Source organism: Somniosus microcephalus, chromosome 19, assembly GCF_052327205.1.
Source record: "Somniosus microcephalus isolate GS21.2 chromosome 19, FLI_Smic_1.0, whole genome shotgun sequence".
NCBI classification, from domain to species: Eukaryota; Metazoa; Chordata; class Chondrichthyes; order Squaliformes; family Somniosidae; genus Somniosus; species Somniosus microcephalus.
In genome coordinates this window covers 58,214,835-58,236,600 of record NC_141005.1, presented here as the reverse complement: position 1 = coordinate 58,236,600, position 21,766 = coordinate 58,214,835, and the positions used below count along the sequence as shown (strand labels likewise).

General features: G+C 45.2%; 1 protein-coding gene across 4 annotated transcripts in view; it reads left to right on the top strand.

The window, feature by feature from the left end:
• acads (acyl-CoA dehydrogenase short chain) overlaps nucleotides 1–21,766 on the top strand; it is a 303,908-nt gene that overhangs the window by 45,032 nt on the left and 237,110 nt on the right. The gene's annotated exons all lie outside the window — the stretch shown is intronic.

The following is a 21,766-nucleotide window of genomic DNA, read 5'->3' as shown; positions in this document are numbered from 1 at the left end:
CCTCAGAAGTTTCAGAATTGAGAAGTAAGATTGTGGTGAATTGTCATGAGGAAACGAGTATATTTGTACAGGAAAGTGATGATAAACTGAGAAGTGACCTTCAGCTAATGGGTAAGAAGCAAAGTGCTGTGAGGAATTATGGTTTTAGGACTGTGGCAGGGAATTATATTAATGCATGAAAGTGAATGGCATGACACAGCAAACCTCCTCCACCAATAAAAATCATTGAGATCCTTGAGGTTAAATTGAGCCTCCGCATAAATCAGAACATCAAGAGGAAAATGTTCCATTCTGAACTGAAGTATTGAGAGTACATCTGGTGAAGAACCAATGTAAACTGCTCCAGTACCACTGTAACCGGGATCCGGGTTGTCCGGATTCAGTCTGCTGCTTGATGCTTTAGTTTCCCTGAAGCGTAATCGCAGAGTTCTGTGATGAGGTCGTAGCAATATTGCACCGCACATCTGGTGTGAAATGACTACTTGAGGAAGGGGAGTGCTCAGGAAAATCTCTTAGCAACAAGAGCACCAGGCGTACCTAAAAATGAGGTGCCAACCTGGGGAAGCTGCAACACAGGACTACATGCATGCTAAAAAGCGGAAGCAGCATGCTACAGACAGGGCTAAGCGATCCCACAATAAACGGATCAGATCAAAGCTCTGCAGTCTTGCCACATCCAGTCGTGAATGGTGGTGGCCCATTAAACAACTAACGGGAGGAGGAGGCTCCATGAATATCCCCATCCTCAATGATGGTGGAGCCCAGCACGTGCAAAAGACAAGGCTGAAGCGTTTGCAACCATCTTCAGCCAGAAGTGCTGAGTGGATGATCCATATCGGCCTACTCCCAAGGCCCCCACCATCACAGAAGCCAGTCTTCAGCCAATTCGATTCACTCCACATGATATCAAGAAATGGCTCAGCACACTGGATACAGCAAAGGCTATGGGCCCGACAACATCCCGGCTATCATGCTGAAGACTTGTGCTCCAGAACTAGCCGTGCCTCTAGCCAAGCTGTTCCAGTACCGCTACAACACTAGCATCTATCCGACAATGTGGAAAACTGCCCAGGTATGTCCTGTCCACAAAAAGCAGGACAAATCCAACCCGACCAATTACCGCCCCATCAGTCTACTCTCAATCAGCAAAGTGATGGAAGGTGTCATCGACAGTGCTGTCAAGTGGCACTTACTCACCAATAACCTGCTCACTGATGCCCAGTTTGGGTTCCGCCAGGACCACTCGGCTCCAAACCTCATTACAGCCTTGATCCAAACTTGGACAAAGGAGCTGAATTCCAGAGGTGAGGTGAGAGTGACTGCCCTTGACATCAAGGCAGCATTTGACTGAGTGTGGCATCAAGGAGCCCTAGTAAAACTGAAGTCAATGGGAATCGGGGTAAAACTCTCCACTGGCTGGAGTCATACCTAGCACAAAGGAAGATGGTTGTGGTGGTTGGAGGTCAATCATGACAGCCCCAGGACATCCCTGCAGGAGTTCCTCAGGGCAGTGTCCTAAGCCCAACCATCTTTAGCTGCTTCATCAATGACCTTCCCTCCAACATAAGGTCAGAAATGGGGATGTTCGCTGATGACTGCACAGTGTTCAGCGCCATTCACAACTCCTCAGATAATGAAACAGTCCATGCCTGCATGCAACAAGACCTGGACGACATTCAAGCTTGGGCTGATAAGTGGCAGGTATCATTCACGCCACAGAAGTGCCAGGCAATGACTATCTCTAACAAGCGAGAGTCTAACCACCTCCCCTTGACATTCAATGGTATTACCATCACCGAATCCCCCACTATCAACATCCTGGGGGGTCACCATTAACCAGGAACTTAACTGGACCAGCCACATAAATACTGTGGCAACAAGAGCAGGTCAGAGGCTAGGTATTCTGCAGCGAGTGTCTCACCTCTTGACTCCCCAAAGCCTTTCCACCATCTACAAGGCACAAGTAAGGAGTGTGATGGAATACTCTCCATTTGCCTAGATGAGTGCAGCTCCAACAACACTCAAGAAGCTCGACACCATCCAGGACAAAGCAGCCCACTTAATTGGCACCCCATCCACCACCTTAAACATTCACTCCCTCCACCACTGGCGTACCGTGGCTGCAGTGTGTACCATCTGCAAGATGCACTGCAGCAACTCGCCAAGGCTTCTTCGGCAGCACCTCCGAAACCCGCGACCTATTCCACCTAGAAGGACAAGGGCAGCAGGCGCATGGGAACACCACCACCTCCAAGTTCCCCTCCAAATCACACACCATCCTGACTTAGAAGTATGTCACCGATCTTTCATTGTCGCTGGGTCAAAGTCCTGAAACTTCCTCCCTAACAGCACTGTGGGAGCACCTTCACCACACGGACTGCAGTGGTTCAAGAAGGCGGCTCACCACCACCTTCTCAAGGGCAACTAGGGATGGCCAATAAATGCTGGCCTTGCCAGCGACGCCCAGATCCCATAAATGAATAAAAAAAAATATCCATGTGAATCTTCAAGGATTGAGATTATTCTTGTGAATTATTTCAATCACTGCAAATCTCCAGGAGGGATGAATTGTAACAAATCACTATGAAGAACTACAGTGTTGAGGTAAATATTCTTTTAAAGCATAACATGAACAGAGTGTACGGCATAAGGAAGTTGCAAAACGAAGTGACTTTTTTGGAGCGCTGCAGTTCACCTTTAATTCATGGTCAGCAGATACTGTTTTAACCGAGAATTTCCATTTTTTTATTATCTTGAAATACAAAAATATTTTTATGCTAATACTTGTGCTGTCAGGAAATCTTTATAGGCCAAACGCTCAATTCTGAGGAAGTGGAAAAACAAATTTAGATGCGCTTTTGATCCAAAGTTGTACGTGTGGGGAGTGTATATGTAGTTTTATCAGTGGGCAGTGTATATGTAGTTGTATGAGTGGACAATGTATGTGCAGTTGTATGTGTGGGCATTGTATATGTAGTTGTATGTGTGGGCAGTGTATATGTAGTTGTATGTGTGGGCAGTGTATATGTAGTTGTATGAGTGGGCAGTGTATATGTAGCTGTATGTGTGGGCAGTGTATATGTAGTTGTATGTGTGGGCATTGTATATGTAGTTGTATGTGTGGGCAGTGTATATGTAGTTGCATGTGTGGGCAGTGTATATGTAGAGTTATGTGTGGGCAGTGTATATGTAGTTGTATGTGTGGGCAGTGTATATGTAGTTGTATGTGTGGGGAGTGTATATGCAGCTGTATGTGTGGGCATTGTATGTGCAGTTGTATGTGTGGGCAGTGTATATGTAGAGTTATGTGTGAGCAGTGTATATGTCGTTGTATGTGCAGGCAGTGTATATGTAGTTGTATGGGTGGGCAGTGTATGTGTAGTTGTATGTATGGGTGCTGTATTTGCGATTGTATGTGTGGCTAATGTATGTGTGGGTAATATAATGTATGTGCAGTTATTTGTGTTAGTGTATATTTTTTTTTAATTCATTCTAGGGATATAGGCATGTATTGCCCATTCCTAGTTGCTTTTGAGACAGTGGTTGTGAGCCTTCTTGAACCGTTGCAGTCCACGTGATGAAGGTGCTCGCACAGTGTTGTTAGGGATGGAGTTCCAAGGTTTTGACCTAGCGACGATGAAAGAATGGCGATATTTGTCCAGGTCAGGATGTGTGACTTAGAGGTGGTGGTGTTCCCAAACGCCTGCTGCTCTTGTCCTTCTAGGTGGTAGAGGTCGTGGGTTTGGGGGCTGCTGATGAATAAGCCTCGGCGAGTTGCTGCATTGCAACCTGTCGATAGTACACACTGCAGCTCTATGTCCGGCTCGTGTATATGTGGTGGTATGTATGGTTAGTGTATATGTGATTGTATGTATGGGTAGTGTATGAGCATTTGTATGTACGGCTAGTGTATATGTACGTGGTTGTACGTATGGATAGTGTAGATGTGGTATGTATGCCTAGTGTATATGACTGTACATATGGGTAATGTATGTGCGGTGGTAAGTATGGCTAGTGTATATGTGGTTGTACGTATAAGGAATGTATATGTGGTGGTATGTGTGGGTAGATGTCAATTTTGAAAACTTTAATGAAAATTTCTAAACCCAATTCCAACCAAGTGAAAGTCAGCTAATACCTTCCTTTTGAAAAGTAGAAGTCAGGACTGCTAGCAGAGCGAAGTGGTGAGCAGTGAGGCTGAGACATTCATCAGGTGATGTTTGGGGTCTGAAAATTAATGACAGGTCTCTGGGGATGCATTGAACCCTGAAAACTACCCCTTGGGGAGTAGTTGCCTCCTATAGCTCCCAATGTTAACACTTATGAAATAGTGTAAAAGTTTTCAAAGTTCTTGCAGTTGCCTTAACTCAGCTGTATCATTGCTCTCGTAATAATGCCCAGACTTCTCCTGAATACCACAACCCTTTCCTTCTACTTTCTGTATGTTTTTCCCCCATATCTTTCCCTTGTGTGAAAGCCTGTGAATGACAAAACAAGAAGAATGGAAACAATTAAACTGTCTGTAAATTATTTAATATGTATTGATTTAATGCCGGTACACAGGAAGCTCACAGGAATGTTTTCAAAGGCTGACGAGAATCTGGGAGACTGCCCACATTTTATGCTGAGTGACAATCCTTGTATTTCTGTTTCTAACAAAACCAGAAAATGCATGAGTTTAGACAGAATTTTAATTCTGCTTCATTTTTAAAAAAACACGTGGACATAGATTGGGAAATATATTGATTATATATTGAGAAGTAGTAAAAAGAAACATCAAGTAGCACGACTCACCGTCACCATTCTATAATCCACTATTAATTCCCACATGTCATTTTTTCCTCGTGCCTTACGTGTTTTAAGTTACATTGTTGCCTTTTGAAGATTTTTCTATTGGCCCGGAAGTGGGATGGTTGTCAGACGGACAGTGTTGGTAATGGAGACTGTTGAAGGTCAGTGTCATTGGGAGCTCTGTCTGTCCCTCTTTTTGTCGGTGAGCTCAGTAAAATGAAGTTGAAACTAGAAACAAGAAAAATAGATTAGCAAGATTGGGAGCAAGATATGCCTGAAGAAAGGGTCAAATTGTGTAGATGGGGAATAAACAGGGCAAATAATTTGGGGGAAAAACAGGAGCGTTACAGGAAGAAAGTAAGTAACTGGCAGGCAATGGATGATCAGCAGGGTTTTGAGACATGATTAGTTGTGCTGTAACATAGTTACAGTGACAACAAGAATCTGTAAACTACCAATTCGTCCTGCATATTTTTCCTTCTGTCTTCACCCTCACTGTGTTAAAATCACAGTAGGGGTTACCACTAGTCACATCCTGCCAATTTGAGTACATACCAATTATTCCTACTTTCTGTCTCCTACCTTCTAACCAATTCCCTGCCCATGTCAATAGGTTGCCTCCTGTTCCATGCAGTCTCATTTTTGTTAACAGTTTCTTATGTAGAACCTTATCGAGTGCCTTCTGGAAGCGCATCTAAATAACATCAATAGACACTCCCTTATCTACCACTTTAGTGACCTCCTCAAAAAATTTAACTACGCTTGTTAGACGTGACTTGCCCTTTACAAATCCATGCTGGCCCTCTGTTCAGTTCATATTTAGCCAAGTGCTCAGCCACTCTGTCCCTAATAACTGATTCTTTAACTTCCCCACAACACACGTTAGACTAATAGACCTATCATTTCCTAATATATCTCCTATCCTTCTTAAATAATGGAGTGACATTGGCAATTTTCTAATCCAAGGGGACAATTCCTGAATCAGAGAGTTTTGGAAGATCATGACTGAAGCATCTACAATTTCCTCACCTACTTCTTTTAATACCCTGGGGTGGAAACCATCCGGTCCTGGAGATTTGTCTATCTTTCATCTCATTATTTTCTCTATTAGCACTTTTGTACTTATATTAATCTAGTAAGTTCCTCCCCTTGAGTTATTTTTAGTTTTCCTCGTACTTTATCTGGAACTTTATCCTCATCCTTTAGTGAAGACTGATACAAAGTAAGTATTTAGCAAGTCTGTCATTTCCTGATTTTCAATTACAATATCACCATCATCTATCTTTAAGGGGCCGACATTACTCTTAGCCACCCTCTTTCTCTTAATATACTTGTAAAAACCTTTAGTGTTATCCATGATATCCCTCACAAACTTTTTCTCGTATCCCCTTTTTGCAGCTCTAATACTTTCTTCGTATCCCTTTGCTGTTCTTTATACAGGAAACTTTTGATTTACCGGCACCTAAATAACCGGAAATCTCGGTTAACCGGCAAAATTCAGGAGTAGGTTCAGGTAACTTTTATTACTTGCCTTCCTCCATTTGTTGCTGTGCAAGGGTGTGGCTGCAGCTGTTGCTAAGCTACAGAGACGCTTGCAACTTGTGGCCATTGTTCTGAAGAGGGTTTGTTGCTTTATACGGAGCTCTCAGCTCCGTATCTTTTACTATAGCTTTCGGTTATCCGGAATTTTTGATGAACTGGCACCACGTCGGTCCCGTCCGTGCCGGATAAAAAAAAGTTTCCTGTATATTTCCCAGTCTGTGGGATCTCTACTCTTCTTTGCATTTGTATAAGCCCTTTAATTTAGTTTTACACTATCTCTCACTTCTCTTGTTAACCAAGGTTGTTTAATTACACAAGTCGAGCTCTTGCCCTTTAGGGTATGTACAGGTCTTGTATTTCTACCAAATAATTCTTTCAACACCTCCCACTGTTCATCTGTATTTTTACCCGTTAACAGTTCTGCCCAGCCTAGTGTGGGCAGTTTCTGCCTCGTCCCTCCAAAGGCCGCCTTACCTAAATTTAAAACCTTAGTTTGGGACTCGCCCATCTCCCTCTCAAACCTAATATTGAATTTAATCATGTTATGGTCACTGTTAGATGACCACTGTTAGATTGCTGACTAATTCAGGCTCATTACTCGTCTCTAAATTTAATATGGCCTATATCAACAAGACCAGCAGATGGCGCACTTTGACAGCAGGTTCGCTCTCAACAATCCAAATAAAAAATTCAGGGCAAAGGTTAGCAAAGAAGCACCAACCTCTTTTTAATGATTCAAGCTATTTTGTCATTTTAAACTATGCTAATGTGGTCAGCCTTTTTATTAGGGTGGAGTGATTGCTTATTTGTGATTATGTATTATGAAATGTTTCTGTCAGCTGTGGCTCAGTGGGTAGCACACTCGCCTCTGAGTCAGAAGGTTGTGGATTCCTGGGACTTGAGCACACAAAGCTAGGCTGACACACCAGTGCAGTGCTGAGGGAGTTATAAAAGTGACATTCAAATTGCGACATCTTTAAAAATCCAAAACATTTCTGTAAAGTGTTTCTTTTAATTTGATGACATGCCTGTGAAGCGCCTTGAGGTGTTCTGCTACGGAAAGGCGCTATATCGATGCAAGCTGATGTTGTTGTAAAAGAATTGACAAATTTAAAAGAATGTCGACGTCTCCGACATATTGCTCTGAATTCCCCTCTTGTTAGGGAGTCAGTGAAAGTGTGGGGCTTCCACCCGCCCTCGTGACTGTCACTTCGTTGCTTTATCTTTATATGGGTCCTCGAGGGCAGGTTGTGAGTGGGTAATACCGCTGCTGGGAGGGAGAACAACACAGTGCTGGTGCAGCATTGTGTTGCTCTCTAAAGGGGGCCTCACTCTTACAGCAACAGGAAGCACAACTGCTAGAATAACTGAAGGAGCAGGAGCCTCGGGGGCGAGACTTTGCGTCAGCGCCAGGTTTATCATCAGTAATGCCAGATTCTTGCACCTTCTCAAAGTATTGCAGTGCTCTTACCATCAGTCGCTATTTCTTCAAGGGCAAATGTCACTGTGTCCACAGCTAAGCAAGCACCTGAATCAAGTAATGTCAGTGTAATGGAGGATTTTAATCTCCCAGGCAGTCAGTAGTCCAGTGGTGATCCGTCTAGTATGGAGGGCAATTCAGCTGAAAGATTTATAAATATAATAAATGAGGTGTTTCCTTTCACAACATGCTAATGAGGTAACTAAGGGTAATCGCGTACTAGATTTAATTTTTAGTAGTAACCCTGATGCAGTATCAGATCTCCATGTGGGGAACACCTGGACAACAGCGACCACCACCACAACAACAACAACTTGTATTTATATAGTGCCTTTAACGTAGTAAAATGTCCCAAGGTGCAGCACAGGAGTATTATTAGACAAAAAATTTAACACCAAGCCACATAAGGAGAAATTAGGGCAGGTGACCAAAAGCTTGGTCAAAGAGGTAGGTTTTAAGGAGCGTCTTAAAGGAGGAAAGAGAGGTAGCGAGGCGGAGAGGTTTAGGTAGGGAATTCCAGAGAATAGGGCCTAGGCAACAGAAGGCACGGCCACCAAAGGTTGAGCGATTATAATCAGGGGTGCTCAAGAGGGCAGAATTAGAGGAGCGCAGATATCTCAGGGGGGTTGTGGGGCTGCAGGAGTTTACAGAGATAGGGAGAGGTGTGGTCATGGAGGGATTTGAAAACAAGGATGAGAATTTTGAGATCGAAGCATTACCAAACGGGGAGCCAATGTAGGTCAGTGAGCACAGGGGCGATGGGTGAACGGGACTTGGTGCGAGTTAGGACACGGGCAGCCGAGGCTTGGGTGACCTCAAATTTACGTAGGGAAGAATGTGGGAGACCAGCCAGGAGTGTGTTGGAATAGTCAAGTCTAGAGGTAACAAAGGCATTGTTGAGGGTTTCAGCAGCGGGTGAGCTGAGGCAAGGGCGGAGACAGGCGATGTTATGGAGGTCGAAATAGGCAATACTATCCGATTAAACTTGATCAGCTAAACCAAAGTTGCTGAAAATTTATGCTATTTCCACATTTCAAGGGGGCTAGATTTGTAAAGATGGCAGAGGATTTGAATCGGCTCGATTGGGCAGCTCTACTAGGTAGCGACATTACCAACACAAAAGAAAAGTGGAATACCTTTAAAACTATCCTATTGCAAAAGGAAGCCATGCTTGTCCCTAGAGTTAAGAGAAAGGCACATGGTAAAACGAAGCTAAATTGGCTAACGGGTCATGTGCAAGGAAAAAACAGACTCGCTCAAAAACAGATTTAAAGAAAATAGTTCTCAGAAGAACAGGGATGGGTAACGATCTCAGCTAATGGCAATGAAAGCGGCTATCAGAACACCCAGAAGGTGATTGGAGAGAAAGATAGTGTAGAGCTGTGGCAGCAACAGCAAGCGCCAAGAATTTCCTTGAATGAAAGAAAGACTTAATTTATATAGTGCCTTTCAGGACATCCCAAAGCGCTTTACAACCAATGAAGTACTTGGTGCTGCTCTTGCTCCGTTGCCGGAAACCTATTTATTTTGAGGAAGTTACTAGGTTGGTCGATGTAGGTAGTCCAGTTGACATAGTATACTTTGATTTTTTTAGGAGTCAAAGGGCCATTAAGAACTGTACAGGTCCTTTGAATGATTCCTCAGGACAGATTCAGGTGGAATCTTGGGATATGGCAGAGGTTTTAAATGACTACTTTGCAATAGTCTTCAGTACAGAAGATGATGCTGAGTTACTAATAATGCATCGTAGTGTTGATGATAAAGTTGAAAGTGTCAAAATGGATGCAATTTTGTCTTGGCCAGAACAAGGTATCTCAAAACAGATAGGGCTGCTGGCGCTGACAGGATTCACCCGAGGGTGCTCACAGAAATGGGGACTGTGCTCCACATTAAACAGTTCGCTTGGGTCCAGGAATGTCCCCTTGGACTGGAGAGGCCCATGTTGCACCAAGATTCAAAAAGGACAATAATTCAGAGCCAGGAAATTAGCTTGAATGTCTTTATAGGCAATTTGTGAGAAGAGATCATTAACAATGTACTGTATGACCACCTTGACAGAGAAGCAAGTATTACAGAGTCTCAGCGTGGCTTCTGGAAAAAAGGGTTATCCTCACCAACCTGGTTACATTTTTTGAGAAAGTTAACTAGGTTGGTGGTGTAGATAACCAGGCTAACAGTGTACACCTTGATTTTCAAAAAGTTCTTGACGAAGTGCCACGCAATAGGCTATTTAATAAAACACGAGTCCTGGGGAATCAGTGGGAAGATTTCGGGTTGGATAAGAAATTGGTTTCATTTTCGTAGACAGGAGATTGTTCTTAATGGCGGTGGCTCTGCACATGGCGACCAGTTGCGAGTGGAATCCCAGTGGGATTGGTGGTAGGCCACTGCTCTTCAGCATCTTTATCAATGACCTGGATAATGGGATCAGGAAAACTGTCCACAGATGATACAAAGGAATGTTTGGGATCTTAGATGAGGAAAGTAGATTATAAGCAGATCTAGATGCAATGGGGTAATGGGCCTGTGTCTGGCAGATGTCCTTTAATAGATAAATGTAGTGTTATGCATGTGGGTAGGGCTAACACCAAGCGCGTGTATACCATGCAGGGTTGTGAACTTAATAAGCGGGAGAAAGACCTAGGTGTCATAGCACATGAATCTACAGAATGTTCACAACCAGTGCTGCAAGACTATAGCACAAGCAAATAGCGTATTCAGATGTATTGGCAGGACAATTACATACAAAATCAAAAATACTGTACTATCCTTGTGTAAGACCTTGGGTAGGCCAGATCTAGAATACTGTGTCCAGTTTTAGTCCCCTTACAAGATGGAAGATATGGAGGCCCTGGAAATGGTTTAGAGGAGTGCCACTAGATTGGTGCCTGTTTAAAGGCTCTTATTTGCCATGATAGGCTTAGATAGCTTTTTACTCTAGTAAAGCATAGACTTTGAGGAGATTTGATTGAAGTCTTTAAAATAATGAAAGCTTTAGATTTGGTCCATGTAGCTAGTCTATTTTGAGTTAAATGAAAGCATCATGACAGTTTCCTGGCTATCAGGCATTCACATGATTGGCATGATACACTAACTGCACATTAAGCGAACAAAAACTGTTCTAGTTCATGAAATTGAGGCAGTTCTCAGGTGGGGCTTTGAGTGCTACATGTGTTCTGTCAATTACTCCTTGCATCTTTGGGAAACCTGGCAGTCCACAAAACTGGATAGCTCTATCTCCTTGTTTATCTGGTTCCATTGGGAAAGATATGTATTGTATGGCCCTCCTGAATAGAGCAGCAGTCAGCTTCTTAATGCAGTGGTGAGCTGTTCTCTGACTAATGTGGCAGAGGTTTTTTTTTATTTGTTTATGGGATCTGGGCATCACTGGCAAGGCCAGCATTTATTGCCCATCCCTAGTTCCCCTTGAGAAGGTGGTGGTGAGCCCCCTTCTTGAACCGCTGCAGTCCGTGTGGTGAAGGTACTCCCACAGTGCTGTTAGGTAGGGAGTTCCAGGATTTTGACCCAGCGACGATGAAGGAACGGCAATTATACTTCTAAGTCAGGATGGTGCGTGACTTGGAGGGGAACTTGGAGGTGGTGGGGTTCCCATGCGCCTGCTGCCCTTGTCCTTCTAGGTGGAATAGGTCGCGGGTTTGGGAGGTGCTGCCGAAGAAGTTTTGGCGAGTTGCTGCAGTGCATCAGGTCACAAGATGCTGCCTGGAAAGATCCAGTTGCAAAGAAATTCAAGGCAGTGGTGACTTTGACTGGTACAGAGATTTGAATTGGGACTGTGCAATTAGTAGCAAGTACATTAACATGTTCACAGAAAATTATTTTTTGGGCTACTTTAACAAATGTATCTCATTCCAATTATCATATATTGTAATTTCAACTCATGACTGCATAATGAATGCAATTAGTGGTAACATTCATTTGCCCTTGGGAAAACAACATAAATGGAATTGTTAAGATTGTCTGAAAGGGATGTTAGGAGTTATGTGGCTAAGAAGCAGGACGCCATTCCACATGTTCTACACAGCATAGAGCCGGACTGATGGTTACTTCTTTATGATTAGAATCAGATTATGTGTAGTGTGGTTTCTAACCACCAGAGAAATTAGATTTCATAATTACTTTAAGTATAAAATCTGACTCCATTGCAAGGTTGTACAAGACAATTTAGCAGTTCTTCAATTGTCTGAGTTTAATACTAACAATCCTGAAAGCAACACCAATTTTCAAAATGTTGGCTTATAAAAGTGCCTGAAATTTCAAATCTGTAAAGAAGGTGCGACTTACACAGTGTTGTGATGTTTACGTTGCATTGCATAAATTATGAATGGACAAAGTTGCTTAAACAGTATAGCGACTGCTACCAATAATTATGAGTTGGCGACATCCTTTCATGAGAAAATTGACAAACCTCTTATCATTGCCAGAAGTACCTTCCTCTGTACTGTTGATGTATCTAGTAATTTAAACTGAAGGACACAGCAAAAAGATTCACTGTGTTTGCAAAAAGATGCATCATGCTATGAGACATTTCTAAGTGTTCCTTCCTGTTGATTCTAATTGACTCAGTGCACATCTGTTGAAACTGATAAGCACAATGAGGCAGATTTTGGTATACTGGTGTAAATCAGTTCTAAATGGTTAATGGGTCTAGGGAACACGAGTGGTAGTAGAGGAAAGCTGCGTGTAAATAAATTTTAATGGGACGGTGTCAATTAAAGGTGAGTGTCACAACAGAAGGACCTAAATTCAGAAAGCCTTTGAAGAGTTTCAAAAGGTATCACTACCCATCAGCTGCTATTGCCAAAGTTGAAGGGGCAAGGAATTAAGAAGTGGCAGCCAAAAATGAAGGGGATGGGAGCCTGATGCGCTATCAACAATACCAAAGACTACAAAATGGACTTATATGAAGTAGGCTTTTATTGACTAAGAACTAGAGCATGCCTCTGCTAGTGAATCCATCCTACGAGCTCCTGGGGGAAGGGTGGTGAGTCACCTTTATACCCGGGCTTAGGGGTGGAGCCAGGGGCTGAGACATGCCTGGACTTGTACAGGGTTAACAGTGGTTTACCACACAGGCATGTACAGGTTAACAGTGGTTTACCACAGAGCCCTAAGTGCAGGTATGAGTTTGCAGGCAAGTGACAGAAAAGCTTAGTACCCGACCACCTGCTTGATAGCTGCTAAAGCTAAGGTGGTGCTGCAGGAGATGATTGCAAGGAGGATTGCCCTCTTTGCCACTCCATAGTGCCATCCCCATAGATCAGCATTGCATCATGCCTGCAAGGAGGTGCAGACATGTTTCAGGCCACAGCTGACCATTACTGTCAATGCCTTATGCTGCATGGTAGCTGCAGGTGTCCTTGCAGCCAGTGGCACAGTTCATCTGCCTATCTGCTGCCTTTGCGAAGACAGTTCCTCACAGTCATTGCCAGGTAGCTGCGGCAATACTGGCAGATATGGTTGGTGGGATCTTGGTAATGTGGCAGTCGGGTTTTGAAGAGTAATGATCACTCTGGCATGTCTTCTTTCATGCAGTGCCATGTTAGTCAGGCTTTCGGATACTTGATGATGCCATTGGGAAGGGGAGGCCCGTCGTCACAGATTCCTCTGAGAACAGGAACCTCCACCAGCACTGTGTCTGCCAACATGAGACAATTTCAATTCTGTCTGCAGATGTGAGTGTGTGGGTACCAATGTGAGGACACAGAACATCTTTGGTGCAGCGTGACCTGCCTGGTATCCCTCCATAGCTGCTCCTCCTCTTCTCAACTCAGAGGAGTCACAGTATCAGTGCAGGTCCCTGCCCTCATTGGACTACCTTAATGAAGCTCTTGCCTGTTTCATGCGGGAGTTTTGGACCACAAAGATGATGTTACATAGTATTTACTGCACAGAAACAGGCCATTCGGACCAACAGGTCCATGTTGTAATAACCGGCATGCACAGCAGCTTTAAAGTTATAGTCGTGGCCTGAGCAACTGCGTAAACCTTGCAACATTATTACTCAACGCACCTTGCAGTATAAACACAGATGCAGGACTGTTTCGCCTTTCATAAAATTTTCCTTTTTTAGTACTGTTTTTGTAAATTACATAAGAACATAAGAAATAGGAGCAGGAGTAGGCCAATCGGCCCCTCGAGCCTGCTCCGCCATTCAATAAGATCATGGCTGATCTGATCCTAACCGCCAATCCACTATCACAGAACCATTTCCTGAATCTAACAGAATTAGACACACGAAATAGGAGCAGGATCAGGCTACACGGCCCCTGGGCCCGCTCCGCTACCCACAGGGCCATGACCGATCCGAACCTAGACTCATGTCCAAATTCCTGCCCGCTCCCCGTAACCCTTAATTCCCTTTACTTCTAGGAAACTGTCTATTTCTGTTTTAAGTTTATGTAATGATGTAGCTTTTACAGCTTTTTGGGGCAGCATATTCCATGGACCTACCACCCTCTGAGTGAAGTAGTTCCTCCTCATCTCAGTTTTGAAAGAGCAGCCCCTTATTCTAAGACTATGCCCCCTAGTTCTAGTTTCACCCATCATCGGGAACATCTTCCCCGCATCCACCCGATCCAATGTTTCAATAAGATCGCCTCTCATTCTTCTGAACTCCAATGAGTAGAGTCCCAATCTACTCAACCTCTCCTCATATGTCCATCCCCTCATCCCCGGGATTAACCGAGTGAACCTTCTTTGTACTGACTCGAGAGCAAGTATGTCCTTTCTTAAGTATGGACACCAAAACTGTACGCAGTATTCCAGGTGCGGTCTCACCAATACCTTGTACAACTGAAGCAATACCTCCCTATTTTTATATTCTACCCCCCCTAGCAATGAAAGCCAACATTCCATTGGCCTTCTTAATCACTTGCTGCACCTGCATACTAACCTTTTGAGTTTCGTGCACCAGGACCCTTTGTACTACAGTACTTTCCAGTTTCTTGCCATTAAGATAATAACTTGCTCTACGATTTTTCCTGCCAAAGTGCATAACCTCACACTTTCCAGTATTGTATTCCATCTGCCAAATGTCTGCCCACTTACTTAGCCTGTCGATGTCCCCTTGCAGGTTTTTTATGTCCTCATCACTCACTACTTTCCCTCCCATCTTAGTATCATCTGCAAACTTTGATATGTTACACTCGGTCCCCTCCTCCAAATCGTTAATATAGATTGTAAAGAGTTGGGGACCCAGCACTGACCCCTGCGGAACACCACTAGTTACTGATTGCCAGTCTGAGAATGAACCATTTATCCCAACTCTCTGCCTTCTGTTAGATAGCCAATCCTCTATCCATGCCAGAATATTACCCCCAATCCCGTGATTTTTTTATCTTAAGCAATAATCTTTTGTGTGGCACCTTGTCAAATGCCTTTTGGAAGTCTAAATACACTACGTCCACTGGTTCCCCTTTATCCACCCTATATGTTACTTCCTCAAAGAACTCCAGCAAATTTGTCAAACATGACTTCCCCTTCATAAAACCATGCTGACTTTGTCCTATTAAATTATGATTATTCAAATGTCCTGTTACTGTCTCCTTAATAATGGACTCCAAAATTTTACCTACCACAGATGTTAGGCTAACCGGTCTATAGTTTCCAGCCTTCTGTCTACTGCCCTTTTTAAATAAGGGTGTTACATTAGCAGTTTTCCAGTCTGCCGGGACCTTTGCCGAGTCCAGGGAGTTTTGGAAAATTATTACCAATGCATCCACAACCCCTACCGCCACTTCCCTCAAGACCCTAGGATGTAAGCCATCAGGTCCAGGTGAAGAAACCATGCAGCATCGGGATGAATCAGGAAGGTCGTTTCACAGTGCTCAGCCTGTAAGGTATTTTCAATTCCTAATAAAAGTATATTATTCATCTCTTAAATATGTCCAATCATGTATGATTCAAGAGCAGTATATCAGAAATGGCAAGAAGCAAAGGCAAACTCTTTGGCCTAGAAATTCGGTGGGCTGCGCCACCAGTTAGCGCCCAAAGAGGGCACTTAGTGGGTTTAGTGCCACTGGCCTCACCTCCCGCGAAATTTAGCAGGGCACTAATGGCGGCGTTAGCTTGTAGTGCTGCGCTGCCACCGATGATGTCATCGGTGTGTGCAGCGCCCCGCTACCGCCCCGATCGCGAAATTTGGTCGCGCCCCCCGCTCTAACGCCGGTCGCAATTTGCGACCGGTTCAGGGGGGCCTACCTGCGGCGGTAGTGGCGCTAATTAAAGGGGAGGTGCGGGGCGGCCATTTTTTTTGCTGGCCACCTGCCAGCACCTCCTCGCGCCGCCGTCCCCGGCCACCTGAGCACCCCCCCCGGGCAGTGCCAGCTGTGTCCCAAGAGCCCGGCACTTCTCCTCAGTGCCAGGCTCTTTTGCCGGCACTCGCGATCTCTGATCGCGCTGGTGCAGGCCCCTCCCCTTTAAGAAGGGGAGGAAGGCCTGCAGTACCGCAGCGCGCCGCTGCGGCACGTTGCGCTGCGATATTCAGTTGCAGCGCCCCAAGAGGGATGCGGGGCGCCTCGAGCAGTGCCCCGCTTCCGTTTAGGGCGCTGAAACTGAATTTCTAGCTGGCACAAGCGGCTCCGTCCGGAGCGGTAATTCTGGCATCCAGGCGAGCTTGGCGCCCCGTCTTGGCCTTTGATTTTTATATTTGCATGGGAGCAGATTAAATGCATTTGAACTTGATAATTAATCTCCAAGAATGATTGTCACTTCATTACAGGTGAGCTTCACCACAGGGATAAGTAATTTACCTTCTCATAACCCTATCTGGTAAGGAGCGGGCTGCCTCTGTGGTGCAATATTACAATGCTGCTCACCTTCCCATTTATTTGTTACTTAAATCGAGCAGTTTTAAGTCATATTAAATGTGATGTTGCTTATCAATTAAGATAACCAAATTTTGAATATGTAAAATTAGGAAACTGAGGGGGTAATTTTGACTTTGGACGGTAGTTTAAAACGGGCGATATCGCTCGGACCGCCCGTTACACACCTCTCCCAATTTTTGTTTCCATTAAAGTCAATCAGGAGAGGTGATTAACGGGGGGCGGGCGGGGGTCGAGCCGATATTGGACATTTTACACTATCGTCCAAAGTCAAAATTACCCCCCTTGTGCCCTCCCGAGGGGGGGTAACAACTTTGTGTTCAGGGCATCCCTGCCCTAGCATTTGACATTAATGGGCAAGAAATTGCAGACGATGCACCCGTGATTTGCTGATGATCTGCCTGCTGTGTGCAGGACTTCGCTGGTGACGCAGGGCCTCAGAGAGTTCTGCCTTTTCAGTCTAGTAGCTCCCCCAAAGGGGAGTGGGTGAATGCACTGTGCGGTGTTATACTGAATCATACAGAGCAGCAAAGTCCCAGCTTCAGTTTTGGTCTGCGCTGAGTCAGCCGATGTCAGCTGGCGAGTTACAGATGGCCCAAACACATTGGGCTAGAGAGGGGAGATTTTTAAAAAAAGCCAGGGTTCCTGCTACCTGACAGCTCACTAATGATTCCTACCGGTAAGTGCGCCTGTGTGTTACATAATGGTTCAGGCTCTCACCTGATGTTTGTTTTGCACCCAACACAATAGTTAGGTCTCGTAGAAAAAGCCCTTTCACGCCCCAGGACCCTAAATGTGACCTAGTAATTTGGGATACCATACCTTGGACGAACAATAGACGCATTTATTGCCTCTGGATTTATATGTGGAATTGTCACTATGTACCCACGTCATTGCAGAGGATGATTACCATCAGTCAAGTCAGACAATGTCACATCAGACTGAACAGGTTTATTCAGATACTCTTCTACAATTGTAGCAATTAAGACAGTTGTTGAAGTCAGTTTGTTTAATACAGTACTGTAGTTTTAAACCAGTTCATGAACAGGCAAGCCCGTCTGTTGGATTCTTTTGAATGGTCTTTCTTTGGAGACTTTTCAATTATTATGTAATAGATTCTTCTTGGTAGCTCAGTAGCACCCTAATCCCTACTGATTACATTCATATTTGAAATGATGTAGCTGTTCCTACAAGTTCACATTTTGCCTCTGTGTCCAGTCATAATCATAACTAGAATGTCAGAAATGTTCAGGTCTTGTGTTTCTTGCATGCTTTTAAATGCACTCTTTGCTGTTGAGACTAAATTCCTAGTACAATGATAGGTCAGCTAAATTCACATACAAAGGCATGTGAAAGACCACCTGTGGGGCCAATCACAGCTGTCTAAACTAAGGTTGTGGTGATAAGATTGTGACATTGATTAATTGTTCGGTGATGCATGTTAAGTGTTTCCAGGACTTCGATCATCTTTCCCTCAGGCTATATCTGTTAGGATACAACAGTTTGACTGGCTTCGTACAGATCTGCTTCAGGCAGGGCCAGAAAAATATAGCCAATTTCCCAGCAAGCAGTGGTAGAAGCCATTTTGAGTGTGGTACTTTTCTTTAAAAAAAATGTTTTACAGTATAAGCTACCTCATGTACAACAACAACAACAACGTTCATATGTGTAGCGCCTTTAAAGTAGGAAAACATCCTACGGCACTTCACAGGAGTGCAACCAGACAAAAATTGGTACCGAGCCAAAGAAGAAGATATCAGAATGGGTGACTTAAAGCTTGGTTAAAGAGGTAGGTTTTAAGGAGGGTCTTAACAGAGGAGAGAGAGGTGGAAAGGTTTAAGTAGGGAATTCCAGAGCCTATACTGCTGAAGGCATGACCACCAAGGATGGGGCGAAGAAAGGGGGGGATGCATAAGAGGCCATAGCTGGAGGGACGCAGAGTTCTTGGAGGGTTGTAGGTTACAGATATAGGGAAGGGTGAAGCCATGAAGGGATTTGAACATGAGGGTGAGAATCTTAAAATCAAGGCATTGGTGGACCGGGAGCAGGTGGAGATCAGCGAGTACAGGGGTGCTGGGTGCATGGGACTTGGTGCGGGTTACGATACGGGCAGGTGTTTTAGATGAGTGCAAGTTTTTGGAGGGTGGATGATGGGAGGCCGGCCAGGAGAGAAAGAAAGACTTGCATTTATATAGCGCCTTTCACAACCACCGGACGTCTCAAAGCGCTTTACAGTCAATGAAGTACTTTTGAAGTGGTGTCACTGTTGTAATGTAGGAAACGCAGCAGCCAATTTGCGCACAGCAAGCTCCCACAAACGCAATGTGATAATGGCCAGATCATCTGCTTTTTGTTATGTTGGTTGAGGGATAAATAATGGCCAGGACACCAGGGATAACTCCCCTGCTCCTCTTCAAAATCTTTTATGTGCACCTGAGAGAGCAGACGGGGCCTTGGTTTAACGTCTCATCCAAAAAATAGCACCTCCGACAGTGCAGCACTCCGCTGGAGTGTCAGCCTAGCTTTATGTGTTCAGGTCCCTGGAGTGGGACCTGAACCCACAACCTTCTGACTCAGAGGCGAGTGTGCTATCCACTGAGCCACAGTACTGGAATAGTCAAGTCTGGAGGTAACAAAAGCATGGATGATTTTTTTAGCATCAGCTAAGCAGAGGCTGGAGCAGAGACGAGCGATGTCACCGAGGTGTAAGTAGGCGGTCTTTCTAATAGAGCAGATATTGGGTCGGAAGCTCAGTTTAAGGTCACATAGGATGCTGAGGTTGCGAACAGTCTGGTTTAGCTTGAGACAGTGGCCAGGGAGGGGGATAGGATCAGTGGATTGGGAACGGAGTTTGCGGGGCCAAGGATGATGACTTCAGTCTTCCTAATATTTATTTGGAGGAAACTGCGGTTCATGCAGGCCTGTATGTCGGATAACCAGCGTGACACTGCAAAGGCAGTGAAGGGGTCGCGAGAGGAGCTGGTGAGGGAGAGCTGGATGTCGTCAGCAAACATTTGGAACCTGACATCATGTCCTCAGATGATGTCGCCGAGGGCCAGCATGTAGATTTTTTTTTTATTCGTTTACGGGATGTGGGCATCGCTGACAAGGCCAGCATTTATTGCCCATCCCTAGTTGTCCTTGAGAAGGTGGTGGTGAGCTGCCTTCTTGAACCACTGCAGTCCGTGTGGTGAAGGTACTCCCACAGTGCTGTTAGGTAGGGAGTTCCAGGATTTTGACCCAGTGACAATGAAGGATCGGCGATATACTTCTAAGTCAGGATGGTGCGTGACTTGGAGGGGAACTTGGAGGTGGTGGTGTTCCCATGCACCTGCTGCCCTTGTCCTTCTAGGTGGAAGAGGTCGCGGGTTTGGGAGGTGCTGCCGAAGAAGCCTTGGCGAGTTGCTGCAGTGCATCTTGTAGATGGTACACACTGCAGCCACGGTACGCCGGTGGTGGAGGGAGTGAATGTTTAAGGCGGTGGATGGGGTGCCAATCAAGCGGGCTGCTTTGTCCTGGATGGTGTCGAGCTTCTTGAGTGTTGTTGCAGCTACACTCATCCAAGCAAGTGGAGAGTATTCCATCATACTCCTTACTTGTGCCTTGTAGATGGTGGAAAGGCTTTGGGGAGTCAGGAGGTGAGACACTCGCCACAGAATACCTAGCCTCTGACCTGCTCTTGTTGCCACAGTATTTATGTGGCTGGTCCAGTTAAGTTTCTGGTCAATGGTGACCCCCAGGATGTTGATGGTGGGGGATTCGGCGATGGTAATGCCATTGAATGTCAATAGGGAGGTGGTTAGACTCTCCCTTGATGGAGATAGTCATTGCCTGGTACTTCTGTGGCGCGAATGTTACCTGCCACTTAGCAGCCCAAGCTTGAACGTCGTCCAGGTCTTGTTGCATGCGGGCATGGACTGCTTCATTATCTGAGGAGTTGTGAATGGCGCTGAACACTGTGCAGTCATCAGCGAACATCCCCAATTCTGATCTTACGTTGGAGGGAAGGTCATTGATGAAGCAGCTGAAGATGGTTGGGCCTAGGACACTGCCCTGAGGAACTCCTGCAGTGATGTCCTGGGGCTGTGATGATTGACCTTCAATCACTACAACCATCTTCCTTTGTGCTAGGTATGACTTCAGCCAGTGGAGCGTTTTCCCCCTGATTCCCATTGACTTCAGTTTTACTAGGGCTCCTTGATGCCACACTCGGTCAAATGCTGCCTTGATGTCAAGGGCAGTCACTCATACCTCACCTCTGGAATTCAGCTCCTTTGTCCATGTTTGGACCAAGGCTGTAATGAGGTCGGGAACCGATGGCCTTGGCGGTACCCAAACTGGGCATCAATGAGCAGGTTATTGGTGAGTATGTGCCACTTGATAACACTGTCGATGACACTTCCATCACTTTGCTGATGATTGAGAGTAGACTGATGGGGCAGTCATTGGCCGGGTTGGATTTGTTCTGCTTTTTCTGGACAGGACATACCTGGGCAATTTTCCACATTGTCGGATAGATGCCAGTGTTGTAGCTGTACTGGAACAGCTTGGCGAGGGGCGTGGCTAGTTCAGGAGCACAAGTCTTCAGCACGATAGCCGGGATGTTGTCAGGGCCCATAGCCTTTGCTTTATCCAGTGCGCTCAGCTGTTTCTTGATATCACGTGGAGTGAATCGAATTGGCTGAAGACTGGCTTTTGTGATGGTGGGGACCTCAGGAGGGGGCCAATATGGATCATCCACTCGGCACTTCTGGCTGAAGATGGTTGCAAATGCTTCAGCCTTGTCTTTTGCACTCGCGCGCTGGGCTGCACCATCATTGAGGATGGGGATATTCATGGAGCCTCCTCCTCCTGTTAGTTGTTTAATGGTCCACCACCATTCACGACTGGATGTGGCAGGACTGCAGAGCTTTGATCTGATCTGTTGATTGAGGGATTGCTTAGCCCTGTCTATAGCATGCTGCTTCTGCTTTTTAGCATGCATGTAGTCCTGTGTTGCAGCTTCCCCAGGTTGGCACCTCATTTTTAGGTATGCCTGGTGCTGCTCCTGACATGCTCTTCTACACTCCTTATTGAACTAGGGTTGGTCCCCTGGCTTGTTGGTAAT